We start from the raw sequence: 15,479 nt of genomic DNA, 5'->3' as shown, positions 1-15,479 counted from the left end.
ATTGAAATGAGCATGGATATGGTGCATGTTTGGTGTAGCTGGTGGCCATAGCATACAGGTAGGTCAAGATATTTTTATGAATTATCCATAAGGGCAATGTCCTGATTGATGTACTACCAGAATGACCTACTTGGGCTGGACATTGTAGAAGTTACAGTAATATGTTATTTATTAAGCTTTTAAACATCACAAGGGAATGAAAATGACTATCATTGGGCATTGCATATGTCTTGGTATGGCATGACTCACAGAACTGGCAGTACAAAATATTTTAACCAGTAATATGTCACAATAACAGAAATGAGATAAATGTAAGTTGAACTGCTTTTCAAGGTTTATACAGACATGTTATATTGTTGTAGCGCCCCCGTTTGACCGATCGGCACCAAATTTGGAGGGCCCTTCCGGACTACTATTCTACAGGATATGTTAAAGTTTGGTGATGATTGGCTGAGGCAGGCCTGAGATATAGCTGTCGGATTGAATTGGGCATGGCACCTGTATGATTTGTGTGTGGCTGGTGACTATACCTCATGGAAAGTTTATGATTTTTTTATGAATTATTTATTATGACTGTCTCCTGATTTAAATGATACCAGATTTGTGTAGGTTTGGTGAAAATCCTAGGAGGTTAACGAAATGTCTTGTTTTCAGACCAATATGAATTATGAAAAAACGCAAAGATGCAGAAGCAAGTTCTACATGTTGTTTGATTTGGCATGTCGTACTGAATTGACCTGGCAATAAATGTCGATTGTAGGCTTCACCGTTCTCGAGAAATAGTCAGAAATGCAAATGTTGTCACTGTAGCGCCCCTATCTGGCCAAGTGAGGTGTCCTTTGCATGGTGGGCTGCGGGTCAGAGGACAAATATACCACCAAAATTTGGTATAGATTGGTCATTTATAAGCCTGTCAAATGCCTGCTTGATTTTGATTGGCCGATGGCGGCCACTATTTAAGGAATGATGACTGCCATAGTATGTGACTGACCACAGACTGGGTGCTAGTACATATCTGCCAAATTTCAGTTAGACTGGCAAAGGCAGTCAGGAGATATTGCCAGTTTTTAGTTGTAGCGCCCCCTATTGACGAAATGCGGCCCGCTTTGGACCGTGTCCCCAGAATGGTGTAGGGAGGTAGCATTTCAAATTTGGTCAAGGTAGGCCAAGGCACGGCCAAGTTATAGCCATCAGACCAAAATGGGCCAAATTTGGACATTGTTTGGGCGTGGCTATTGGCCATAGGATATAAAAATGTCTGAATTTTGTTGATGATTCTTGATCAGCTGAAAATTCTGATTCGTCTGACACCTCATTTGTCTGATTTGGTAGGACAAGCCAGGACTTTAAGGAAAAAGTATGATTTGCAAATTATGCAAATTAGCAAAAAATCTAAGTAGGCGGAGCTTCATGGTCCCAATGACTTTTTGGTAGGGCATGGCTGTCTGTATCAGGAGAAAAAAGAATTTTGAAGGTAGGACAAACAGGACAGGAGATATCATCCAAAACGTGTTATGGGGCGCTACGGCGCCCCCCTCTGGCTGAGTCGGACGGGTCGGAAAACCTGAGTAGTGGGTAGGAATTCCAATCATCGTACCAAATTTGGTAGGCCTAGGACTTACGGTTTAGGCTGGGCATTCAGTTTTAGGGCAGAAAAATAATAATAACTAGAAACTGCAGGCAGTTACTGAAGGGTCCAAAGGGTATGACAAGTAGGACAGGTAGGACAGGTAGGACAACAGATGGTTTGAGTAGAAGGTAGAAATCAGGATGGAGATTGTTGAGTGTCCGTCTAACAGGTCAGGAAATGTAGGACAGAATGTAGGACCCTGTGGTGTAGTGCCTGAACCTGACTGAATGTAATGTTTTGGTGAGATAGTCTGAGTAGTAGGTAGAAATCAGGATATAGACTAGTTAGTATCGGTCTAACAGGTCAGCAAATGCAGGACAGAATGTAGAACCCTGTGGTGGAGTGCCTTAGCCTGACTTAATACATGTTTTGGGTCAGATGGCCTGACTAGTTGGTAGATTTAGGGACCTTCATACCTGGTCTGGTAAGTGTAGATATTACATAGTTGCTTTTTTATACTGCCTGTGTAAACATAGGCTGTGTTGCATATTCTTAACAAAGTGCTGAGTTGCGGGAGTGTGACATGTAACAGCAGTAATATCATGCTGTATGCTATTCTAGGATGTATATTTAGACAGGAGAAAGGCTAAAAGTATTGAAGGCATTATTGAAATGGAGCGCTGACTCCACCTGCTGGCCAATTTATTATAAAATTGTAATTGCTGTAGTGTACACAGCCTGAAGAAAGATTAAAGTTTGAAAGATTTGTAAAAGTCAAATGGCAGGAGAATATAAGCAGATTAAAAATATGGACTTAGATGAAGGTTAAGGTGATTAATATTTTAATTTTTAAATAAACAATAAGCAGATTTCAGCTGCATTAACCAAGGTTGGTCTTAGACATATTATGACAGTGGCTGTAGTGCCCCCGTTTGACTGATTGCCACCAAACTTGGAAGGTCTTTTGCAGCTTGGCTGAGGCAGTCTAGTAACACAGCCGTGCATCAAATTTTGTGAGGATTGGATGAAGCATGCCAGAGATATAGCTATTTGAATGAAATAGGCATGGAAACAGTGTGGCCAGCAGGTGGAGTCAGCGCTCCATTTTAGAAATTGTATTCAATACTTTCAGGCCTTCTTATGTGTAAATTAAGTCTGATAATGTTCTATGAGGCAAATTGGTGAAAAATGAAAGTGAATAAAAAATATGGACTCAGGTGAAGGGAAAGGTAACAATTCTTTCAAGGTTTTATGAGAAATAAGGACATTTCAGCTGAATTTGCTAAGGTGGGTCTTAGACATATATGGACAGTGGCTGTAGCGCCCCTGTTTGACCGATTGGCACCAATATTGGAGGGTCTGTCTGAGGTCCCTTACTACATTAGGCCGTCAAATTTGATGAGGATTGGCTGAAGCACGGCTGAGATTCAGATGGTTGATTGAAATGAGCATGGATATGGTGCAGGTTTGTTGTAGCTGGTGGCCATAGCATACAGGTCAAGATATTTTTATGAATTATCCATAAGGGCAATGTCCTGATTGATGTACTACCAGAATGACCTACTTGGGCTGGATATTGTAGAAGTTACAGTAATATGTTATTTATTAAGTTATTAAACATCACAAGGGAATGAAAATGACTATCATTGGGCATTGCATATGTCTTGATTTGGCATGACTCACAGAACTGGCAGTACAAAATATTTTAACCAGTAATATGTCACTAGAACAGAAATGAGATAAATGTAAGTTGAACTGATTTTCAAGGTTTATACAGACATGTTATATTGTTGTAGCGCCCCCGTTTGACCGATCGGCACCAAATTTGGAGGGCCCTTCCGGACTACTATTCTACAGGATATATTAAAGTTTGGTGATGATTGGCTGAGGCAGGCCTGAGATATAGCTGTCTGATTGAATTGGGCATGGCACCTGTATGGTTTGTGTGTGGCTGGTGACTATACCTCATGGAAAGTTTATGATTTTTTTATGAATTATTTATTATGACTGTCTCCTGATTTAAATGATACCAGATTTGTGTAGGTTTGGTGAAAATCCTAGGAGGTTAACGAAATGTCTTGTTTTCAGACCAATATGAATTATGCAAAAACGCAAAGATGCAGAAGCAAGTTCTACATGTTGTTTGATTTGGCATGTCGTACTTAATTGACCGGGCAACAATTAGACTGCCATAACAGGATGGAGATTTAGCGTAGCTCTAATGTGACAGGAGATGTAGGGCAAACCGTAGAGGAGGATACTAAAAAGTCAGACAGAACTACAGGTCAGCAGATGTCAGACAGAACAGAACTTGTTTAGGTCAGATGGTTTGAGTAGAAGGTAGAAATCATGATGTAGATTGTTGAGTGTCGGTCTAACAGGTCAGGAAATGTAGGACAGAATGTAGAACCCTGTGGTGTAGTGCCTGAACCTGACTGAATGCATTGTTTTGGTCAGATGGTCTCAGTAGTAGGTAGAAATCAGGATATAGATTAGTTAGTATCGGTCTAACAGGTCAGCAAATGTAGGACAGAATGTAGAACCCTGTGGTGGAGTGCCTTAGCCTGACTGAATGCATGGTTTGGGTCAGATGGCCTGACTAGTTGGTAGATTTAGGGACCTTCATACCTGGTCTGGTAAGTCTAGATATTACAGAGTTTTCTTTTTTATACTGCCTGTGTAAACATAGGCTGTGTTGCATATTCTTAACAAAGTGCTGAGTTGCGTATTGTGACATGTAACAGCAGTAATATCATGCTGTATCATATTCTAGGTTATACATTTAGACAGGAGAAAGGCTAAAAGTATTGAAGGCATTATTGAAATGGAGCGCTGACTCCACCTGCTGGCCAATTTATTATAAAATTGTAATTGCTGCAGTGTACACAGCCTGAAGAAAGATTGAAGTTTGAAAGATTTGTAAAAGTCAAATGGCAGGAAAATATAAGCAGATTAAAAATATGGACTTAGATGAAGGGAAAGGTGATTAATTTTTTAATTTTTAAATAAACGATAAGCAGATTTCAGCTGCATTAACCAAGGTTGGTCTTAGACATATTAGGACAGTGGCTGTAGTGCCCCCGTTTGACCGATTGCCACCAAACTTGGAAGGTCTTTCTGAAGTCTAGTAACACAGATGTGCGTCAAATTTTGTGAGGATTGGATGAAGCATGCCAGAGATATAGCTATTTTAATGAAATGGGCATGGAAACAGTGTGGCCAGCAGGTGGAGTCAGCGCTCCATTTTAGAAATTGTATTCAATACTTTCAGGCCTTCTTATGTGTAAATTAAGTCTGATAATGTTCTATGAGGCAAATCGGTGAAAAATGAAAGTGAATAAGAAATATGGACTCAGGTGAAGGGAAAGGTAACAATTCTTTCAAGGTTTTATGAGAAATAAGGACATTTCAGCTGAATTTGCTAAGGTGGGTCTTAGAAATATATGGACAGTGGCTGTAGCGCCCCCATTTGACCGATTGGAACCAAAATTGGAGGGTCTGTCTGAGGTCCCTTACTACATTAGGCCGTCAAATTTGATGAGGATTGGCTGAAGCACAGCTGAGCTTTAGATGGTTGATTGAAATGAGCATGGATATGGTGCAGGTTTGTTGTAGCTGGTGGCCATAGCGTACAGGTTAAGATATTTTTATGAATTATCCATAATGGCAATGTCCTGATTGATGTACTACCAGAATGACCTACTTGGGCTGAACATTGTAGAAGTTACAGTAATATGTTATTTATTAAGTTTTTAAACATCACAAGGGAATGAAAATGACTATCATTGGGCATTGCATATGTCTTGATTTGGCATGACTCACAGAACTGGCAGTACAAAATATTTTAACCAGTAACATGTCACTAGAACAGAAATGAGATAAATGTAAGTTGAACTGATTTTCAAGGTTTATACAGACATGTTATGTTGTTGTAGCGCCCCCGTTTGACCGATCGGCACCAAATTTGGAGGGCCCTTCCGGACTACTATTCTACAGGATATATTAAAGTTTGGTGATGATTGGCTGAGGCAGGCCTGAGATATAGCTGTCTGATTGAATTGGGCATGGCACCTGTATGGTTTGTGTGTGGCTGGTGACTATACCTCATGGAAAGTTTATGATTTTTTTTATGAATTATTTATTATGACTGTCTCCTGATTTAAATGATACCAGATTTGTGTAGGTTTGGTGAAAATCCTAGGAGGTTAACGAAATGTCTTGTTTTCAGACCAATATGAATTATGCAAAAACGCAAAGATGCAGAAGCAAGTTCTACATGTTGTTTGATTTGGCATGTCGTACTGAATTGACCTGGCAAGAAATGTCGATTGTAGGCTTCACCGTTCTCGAGAAATAGGCAGAAATGCAAAAGTTGTCACTGTTGCGCCCCCATCTGGCCGAGTGAGGTGTCCTTTACAGTTTAGGCAGAGGGTCAGAGCACAAATGTATCACCCAAATTTGATTTAGATTGGTCATTGAGAAGCCTGTGAAATGCCTGCTTGATTTTGATTGGCTGATGGCGGCCACTCTTTAAGGAATAATTACTGCCATTGTAGGTGACTGACCACAGGCTGCTTCCTAGTACATATCTACCAAATTTCAGTTAGATTGGCAAAGGCAGTCAGGAGATATTGCCAGTTTTTAGTTGTAGCGCCCCCTATTGACGAAATGCGGCCCGCCTCGGACCGTGTCCCCAGAATGGTGTAGGGAGGTAGCATTTCAAATTTGGTCAAGGTAGGCCAAGGCACGGCCAAGTTATAGCCGTCAGACCAAAACGGGCCAAATTTGGACATTGTTTGGGCGTGGCTAATGGCCGTAGGATATAAAAATGTCTGAATTTTGTGGATAATTCTTGATCAGCAGAGAATTCTGATTCGTCTGACACCTCATTTGTCTGATTTGGTAGGACAAGCCAGGACTTTAAGGAAAAAGTAGGATTGGCAAATTATGCAAATTAGCAAAAAATCTAAGTAGGCGGAGCTTCATAGTCCAAATGGCAAGTTGGTAGGGCTTTGCTGTCTGTATATGTAGAACAAAGAATTTCGATTGTAGGTCTAACAGGACAGGAGATATCGACCGAAACGTGTTGGGGGGCGCTAAGGCGCCCCCATCTGGCTGGCAGGACTGGGTAGGACAACCTGAGTAGTGGGTAGGAATTGACATCATCTGACCAAGTTTGGTTGGTCTAGCTCTTACAGTTTAGGCTGTACATTCAGTTTTAGGGCAGAAAAATAATAATAATAATAATAATAATAATAATCCTAAGAAAAACAATAATGGTCCATAAGGACTTCGTCCTTTGGACCCTTAATAACTAGAAACTGCAGGCAGTTACTGAAGGGTCCAAAGGGTATGACAAGTAGGACAGGTAGGACAGGTAGGACAACAGATGGTTTGAGTAGAAGGTAGAAATCAGGATGGAGATTGTTGAGTGTCCGTCTAACAGGTCAGGAAATGTAGGACAGAATGTAGGACCCTGTGGTGTAGTGCCTGAACCTGACTGAATGTAATGTTTTGGTGAGATAGTCTGAGTAGTAGGTAGAAATCAGGATATAGACTAGTTAGTATCGGTCTAACAGGTCAGCAAATGCAGGACAGAATGTAGAACCCTGTGGTGGAGTGCCTTAGCCTGACTTAATACATGTTTTGGGTCAGATGGCCTGACTAGTTGGTAGATTTAGGGACCTTCATACCTGGTCTGGTAAGTGTAGATATTACATAGTTGCTTTTTTATACTGCCTGTGTAAACATAGGCTGTGTTGCATATTCTTAACAAAGTGCTGAGTTGCGGGAGTGTGACATGTAACAGCAGTAATATCATGCTGTATGCTATTCTAGGATGTATATTTAGACAGGAGAAAGGCTAAAAGTATTGAAGGCATTATTGAAATGGAGCGCTGACTCCACCTGCTGGCCAATTTATTATAAAATTGTAATTGCTGTAGTGTACACAGCCTGAAGAAAGATTAAAGTTTGAAAGATTTGTAAAAGTCAAATGGCAGGAGAATATAAGCAGATTAAAAATATGGACTTAGATGAAGGTTAAGGTGATTAATATTTTAATTTTTAAATAAACAATAAGCAGATTTCAGCTGCATTAACCAAGGTTGGTCTTAGACATATTATGACAGTGGCTGTAGTGCCCCCGTTTGACTGATTGCCACCAAACTTGGAAGGTCTTTTGCAGCTTGGCTGAGGCAGTCTAGTAACACAGCCGTGCATCAAATTTTGTGAGGATTGGATGAAGCATGCCAGAGATATAGCTATTTGAATGAAATAGGCATGGAAACAGTGTGGCCAGCAGGTGGAGTCAGCGCTCCATTTTAGAAATTGTATTCAATACTTTCAGGCCTTCTTATGTGTAAATTAAGTCTGATAATGTTCTATGAGGCAAATTGGTGAAAAATGAAAGTGAATAAAAAATATGGACTCAGGTGAAGGGAAAGGTAACAATTCTTTCAAGGTTTTATGAGAAATAAGGACATTTCAGCTGAATTTGCTAAGGTGGGTCTTAGACATATATGGACAGTGGCTGTAGCGCCCCTGTTTGACCGATTGGCACCAATATTGGAGGGTCTGTCTGAGGTCCCTTACTACATTAGGCCGTCAAATTTGATGAGGATTGGCTGAAGCACGGCTGAGATTCAGATGGTTGATTGAAATGAGCATGGATATGGTGCAGGTTTGTTGTAGCTGGTGGCCATAGCATACAGGTCAAGATATTTTTATGAATTATCCATAAGGGCAATGTCCTGATTGATGTACTACCAGAATGACCTACTTGGGCTGGATATTGTAGAAGTTACAGTAATATGTTATTTATTAAGTTATTAAACATCACAAGGGAATGAAAATGACTATCATTGGGCATTGCATATGTCTTGATTTGGCATGACTCACAGAACTGGCAGTACAAAATATTTTAACCAGTAATATGTCACTAGAACAGAAATGAGATAAATGTAAGTTGAACTGATTTTCAAGGTTTATACAGACATGTTATATTGTTGTAGCGCCCCCGTTTGACCGATCGGCACCAAATTTGGAGGGCCCTTCCGGACTACTATTCTACAGGATATATTAAAGTTTGGTGATGATTGGCTGAGGCAGGCCTGAGATATAGCTGTCTGATTGAATTGGGCATGGCACCTGTATGGTTTGTGTGTGGCTGGTGACTATACCTCATGGAAAGTTTATGATTTTTTTATGAATTATTTATTATGACTGTCTCCTGATTTAAATGATACCAGATTTGTGTAGGTTTGGTGAAAATCCTAGGAGGTTAACGAAATGTCTTGTTTTCAGACCAATATGAATTATGCAAAAACGCAAAGATGCAGAAGCAAGTTCTACATGTTGTTTGATTTGGCATGTCGTACTTAATTGACCGGGCAACAATTAGACTGCCATAACAGGATGGAGATTTAGCGTAGCTCTAATGTGACAGGAGATGTAGGGCAAACCGTAGAGGAGGATACTAAAAAGTCAGACAGAACTACAGGTCAGCAGATGTCAGACAGAACAGAACTTGTTTAGGTCAGATGGTTTGAGTAGAAGGTAGAAATCATGATGTAGATTGTTGAGTGTCGGTCTAACAGGTCAGGAAATGTAGGACAGAATGTAGAACCCTGTGGTGTAGTGCCTGAACCTGACTGAATGCATTGTTTTGGTCAGATGGTCTCAGTAGTAGGTAGAAATCAGGATATAGATTAGTTAGTATCGGTCTAACAGGTCAGCAAATGTAGGACAGAATGTAGAACCCTGTGGTGGAGTGCCTTAGCCTGACTGAATGCATGGTTTGGGTCAGATGGCCTGACTAGTTGGTAGATTTAGGGACCTTCATACCTGGTCTGGTAAGTCTAGATATTACAGAGTTTTCTTTTTTATACTGCCTGTGTAAACATAGGCTGTGTTGCATATTCTTAACAAAGTGCTGAGTTGCGTATTGTGACATGTAACAGCAGTAATATCATGCTGTATCATATTCTAGGTTATACATTTAGACAGGAGAAAGGCTAAAAGTATTGAAGGCATTATTGAAATGGAGCGCTGACTCCACCTGCTGGCCAATTTATTATAAAATTGTAATTGCTGCAGTGTACACAGCCTGAAGAAAGATTGAAGTTTGAAAGATTTGTAAAAGTCAAATGGCAGGAAAATATAAGCAGATTAAAAATATGGACTTAGATGAAGGGAAAGGTGATTAATTTTTTAATTTTTAAATAAACGATAAGCAGATTTCAGCTGCATTAACCAAGGTTGGTCTTAGACATATTAGGACAGTGGCTGTAGTGCCCCCGTTTGACCGATTGCCACCAAACTTGGAAGGTCTTTCTGAAGTCTAGTAACACAGATGTGCGTCAAATTTTGTGAGGATTGGATGAAGCATGCCAGAGATATAGCTATTTTAATGAAATGGGCATGGAAACAGTGTGGCCAGCAGGTGGAGTCAGCGCTCCATTTTAGAAATTGTATTCAATACTTTCAGGCCTTCTTATGTGTAAATTAAGTCTGATAATGTTCTATGAGGCAAATCGGTGAAAAATGAAAGTGAATAAGAAATATGGACTCAGGTGAAGGGAAAGGTAACAATTCTTTCAAGGTTTTATGAGAAATAAGGACATTTCAGCTGAATTTGCTAAGGTGGGTCTTAGAAATATATGGACAGTGGCTGTAGCGCCCCCATTTGACCGATTGGAACCAAAATTGGAGGGTCTGTCTGAGGTCCCTTACTACATTAGGCCGTCAAATTTGATGAGGATTGGCTGAAGCACAGCTGAGCTTTAGATGGTTGATTGAAATGAGCATGGATATGGTGCAGGTTTGTTGTAGCTGGTGGCCATAGCGTACAGGTTAAGATATTTTTATGAATTATCCATAATGGCAATGTCCTGATTGATGTACTACCAGAATGACCTACTTGGGCTGAACATTGTAGAAGTTACAGTAATATGTTATTTATTAAGTTTTTAAACATCACAAGGGAATGAAAATGACTATCATTGGGCATTGCATATGTCTTGATTTGGCATGACTCACAGAACTGGCAGTACAAAATATTTTAACCAGTAACATGTCACTAGAACAGAAATGAGATAAATGTAAGTTGAACTGATTTTCAAGGTTTATACAGACATGTTATGTTGTTGTAGCGCCCCCGTTTGACCGATCGGCACCAAATTTGGAGGGCCCTTCCGGACTACTATTCTACAGGATATATTAAAGTTTGGTGATGATTGGCTGAGGCAGGCCTGAGATATAGCTGTCTGATTGAATTGGGCATGGCACCTGTATGGTTTGTGTGTGGCTGGTGACTATACCTCATGGAAAGTTTATGATTTTTTTTATGAATTATTTATTATGACTGTCTCCTGATTTAAATGATACCAGATTTGTGTAGGTTTGGTGAAAATCCTAGGAGGTTAACGAAATGTCTTGTTTTCAGACCAATATGAATTATGCAAAAACGCAAAGATGCAGAAGCAAGTTCTACATGTTGTTTGATTTGGCATGTCGTACTGAATTGACCTGGCAAGAAATGTCGATTGTAGGCTTCACCGTTCTCGAGAAATAGGCAGAAATGCAAAAGTTGTCACTGTTGCGCCCCCATCTGGCCGAGTGAGGTGTCCTTTACAGTTTAGGCAGAGGGTCAGAGCACAAATGTATCACCCAAATTTGATTTAGATTGGTCATTGAGAAGCCTGTGAAATGCCTGCTTGATTTTGATTGGCTGATGGCGGCCACTCTTTAAGGAATAATTACTGCCATTGTAGGTGACTGACCACAGGCTGCTTCCTAGTACATATCTACCAAATTTCAGTTAGATTGGCAAAGGCAGTCAGGAGATATTGCCAGTTTTTAGTTGTAGCGCCCCCTATTGACGAAATGCGGCCCGCCTCGGACCGTGTCCCCAGAATGGTGTAGGGAGGTAGCATTTCAAATTTGGTCAAGGTAGGCCAAGGCACGGCCAAGTTATAGCCGTCAGACCAAAACGGGCCAAATTTGGACATTGTTTGGGCGTGGCTAATGGCCGTAGGATATAAAAATGTCTGAATTTTGTGGATAATTCTTGATCAGCAGAGAATTCTGATTCGTCTGACACCTCATTTGTCTGATTTGGTAGGACAAGCCAGGACTTTAAGGAAAAAGTAGGATTGGCAAATTATGCAAATTAGCAAAAAATCTAAGTAGGCGGAGCTTCATAGTCCAAATGGCAAGTTGGTAGGGCTTTGCTGTCTGTATATGTAGAACAAAGAATTTCGATTGTAGGTCTAACAGGACAGGAGATATCGACCGAAACGTGTTGGGGGGCGCTAAGGCGCCCCCATCTGGCTGGCAGGACTGGGTAGGACAACCTGAGTAGTGGGTAGGAATTGACATCATCTGACCAAGTTTGGTTGGTCTAGCTCTTACAGTTTAGGCTGTACATTCAGTTTTAGGGCAGAAAAATAATAATAATAATAATAACTAGAAACTGCAGGCAGTTACTGAAGGGTCCAAAGGGTATGACAAGTAGGACAGGTAGGACAGGTAGGACAACAGATGGTTTGAGTAGAAGGTAGAAATCAGGATGGAGATTGTTGAGTGTCCGTCTAACAGGTCAGGAAATGTAGGACAGAATGTAGGACCCTGTGGTGTAGTGCCTGAACCTGACTGAATGTAATGTTTTGGTGAGATAGTCTGAGTAGTAGGTAGAAATCAGGATATAGACTAGTTAGTATCGGTCTAACAGGTCAGCAAATGCAGGACAGAATGTAGAACCCTGTGGTGGAGTGCCTTAGCCTGACTTAATACATGTTTTGGGTCAGATGGCCTGACTAGTTGGTAGATTTAGGGACCTTCATACCTGGTCTGGTAAGTGTAGATATTACATAGTTGCTTTTTTATACTGCCTGTGTAAACATAGGCTGTGTTGCATATTCTTAACAAAGTGCTGAGTTGCGGGAGTGTGACATGTAACAGCAGTAATATCATGCTGTATGCTATTCTAGGATGTATATTTAGACAGGAGAAAGGCTAAAAGTATTGAAGGCATTATTGAAATGGAGCGCTGACTCCACCTGCTGGCCAATTTATTATAAAATTGTAATTGCTGTAGTGTACACAGCCTGAAGAAAGATTAAAGTTTGAAAGATTTGTAAAAGTCAAATGGCAGGAGAATATAAGCAGATTAAAAATATGGACTTAGATGAAGGTTAAGGTGATTAATATTTTAATTTTTAAATAAACAATAAGCAGATTTCAGCTGCATTAACCAAGGTTGGTCTTAGACATATTATGACAGTGGCTGTAGTGCCCCCGTTTGACTGATTGCCACCAAACTTGGAAGGTCTTTTGCAGCTTGGCTGAGGCAGTCTAGTAACACAGCCGTGCATCAAATTTTGTGAGGATTGGATGAAGCATGCCAGAGATATAGCTATTTGAATGAAATAGGCATGGAAACAGTGTGGCCAGCAGGTGGAGTCAGCGCTCCATTTTAGAAATTGTATTCAATACTTTCAGGCCTTCTTATGTGTAAATTAAGTCTGATAATGTTCTATGAGGCAAATTGGTGAAAAATGAAAGTGAATAAAAAATATGGACTCAGGTGAAGGGAAAGGTAACAATTCTTTCAAGGTTTTATGAGAAATAAGGACATTTCAGCTGAATTTGCTAAGGTGGGTCTTAGACATATATGGACAGTGGCTGTAGCGCCCCTGTTTGACCGATTGGCACCAATATTGGAGGGTCTGTCTGAGGTCCCTTACTACATTAGGCCGTCAAATTTGATGAGGATTGGCTGAAGCACGGCTGAGATTCAGATGGTTGATTGAAATGAGCATGGATATGGTGCAGGTTTGTTGTAGCTGGTGGCCATAGCATACAGGTCAAGATATTTTTATGAATTATCCATAAGGGCAATGTCCTGATTGATGTACTACCAGAATGACCTACTTGGGCTGGATATTGTAGAAGTTACAGTAATATGTTATTTATTAAGTTATTAAACATCACAAGGGAATGAAAATGACTATCATTGGGCATTGCATATGTCTTGATTTGGCATGACTCACAGAACTGGCAGTACAAAATATTTTAACCAGTAATATGTCACTAGAACAGAAATGAGATAAATGTAAGTTGAACTGATTTTCAAGGTTTATACAGACATGTTATATTGTTGTAGCGCCCCCGTTTGACCGATCGGCACCAAATTTGGAGGGCCCTTCCGGACTACTATTCTACAGGATATATTAAAGTTTGGTGATGATTGGCTGAGGCAGGCCTGAGATATAGCTGTCTGATTGAATTGGGCATGGCACCTGTATGGTTTGTGTGTGGCTGGTGACTATACCTCATGGAAAGTTTATGATTTTTTTATGAATTATTTATTATGACTGTCTCCTGATTTAAATGATACCAGATTTGTGTAGGTTTGGTGAAAATCCTAGGAGGTTAACGAAATGTCTTGTTTTCAGACCAATATGAATTATGCAAAAACGCAAAGATGCAGAAGCAAGTTCTACATGTTGTTTGATTTGGCATGTCGTACTTAATTGACCGGGCAACAATTAGACTGCCATAACAGGATGGAGATTTAGCGTAGCTCTAATGTGACAGGAGATGTAGGGCAAACCGTAGAGGAGGATACTAAAAAGTCAGACAGAACTACAGGTCAGCAGATGTCAGACAGAACAGAACTTGTTTAGGTCAGATGGTTTGAGTAGAAGGTAGAAATCATGATGTAGATTGTTGAGTGTCGGTCTAACAGGTCAGGAAATGTAGGACAGAATGTAGAACCCTGTGGTGTAGTGCCTGAACCTGACTGAATGCATTGTTTTGGTCAGATGGTCTCAGTAGTAGGTAGAAATCAGGATATAGATTAGTTAGTATCGGTCTAACAGGTCAGCAAATGTAGGACAGAATGTAGAACCCTGTGGTGGAGTGCCTTAGCCTGACTGAATGCATGGTTTGGGTCAGATGGCCTGACTAGTTGGTAGATTTAGGGACCTTCATACCTGGTCTGGTAAGTCTAGATATTACAGAGTTTTCTTTTTTATACTGCCTGTGTAAACATAGGCTGTGTTGCATATTCTTAACAAAGTGCTGAGTTGCGTATTGTGACATGTAACAGCAGTAATATCATGCTGTATCATATTCTAGGTTATACATTTAGACAGGAGAAAGGCTAAAAGTATTGAAGGCATTATTGAAATGGAGCGCTGACTCCACCTGCTGGCCAATTTATTATAAAATTGTAATTGCTGCAGTGTACACAGCCTGAAGAAAGATTGAAGTTTGAAAGATTTGTAAAAGTCAAATGGCAGGAAAATATAAGCAGATTAAAAATATGGACTTAGATGAAGGGAAAGGTGATTAATTTTTTAATTTTTAAATAAACGATAAGCAGATTTCAGCTGCATTAACCAAGGTTGGTCTTAGACATATTAGGACAGTGGCTGTAGTGCCCCCGTTTGACCGATTGCCACCAAACTTGGAAGGTCTTTCTGAAGTCTAGTAACACAGATGTGCGTCAAATTTTGTGAGGATTGGATGAAGCATGCCAGAGATATAGCTATTTTAATGAAATGGGCATGGAAACAGTGTGGCCAGCAGGTGGAGTCAGCGCTCCATTTTAGAAATTGTATTCAATACTTTCAGGCCTTCTTATGTGTAAATTAAGTCTGATAATGTTCTATGAGGCAAATCGGTGAAAAATGAAAGTGAATAAGAAATATGGACTCAGGTGAAGGGAAAGGTAACAATTCTTTCAAGGTTTTATGAGAAATAAGGACATTTCAGCTGAATTTGCTAAGGTGGGTCTTAGAAATATATGGACAGTGGCTGTAGCGCCCCCATTTGACCGATTGGAACCAAAATTGGAGGGTCTGTCTGAGGTCCCTTACTACATTAGGCCGTCAAATTTGAT

The sequence above is a fragment of the Paramormyrops kingsleyae genome, chromosome 15 (assembly GCF_048594095.1).
Source record: "Paramormyrops kingsleyae isolate MSU_618 chromosome 15, PKINGS_0.4, whole genome shotgun sequence".
NCBI classification, from domain to species: Eukaryota; Metazoa; Chordata; class Actinopteri; order Osteoglossiformes; family Mormyridae; genus Paramormyrops; species Paramormyrops kingsleyae.
This window is presented reverse-complemented; position numbering follows the sequence as displayed.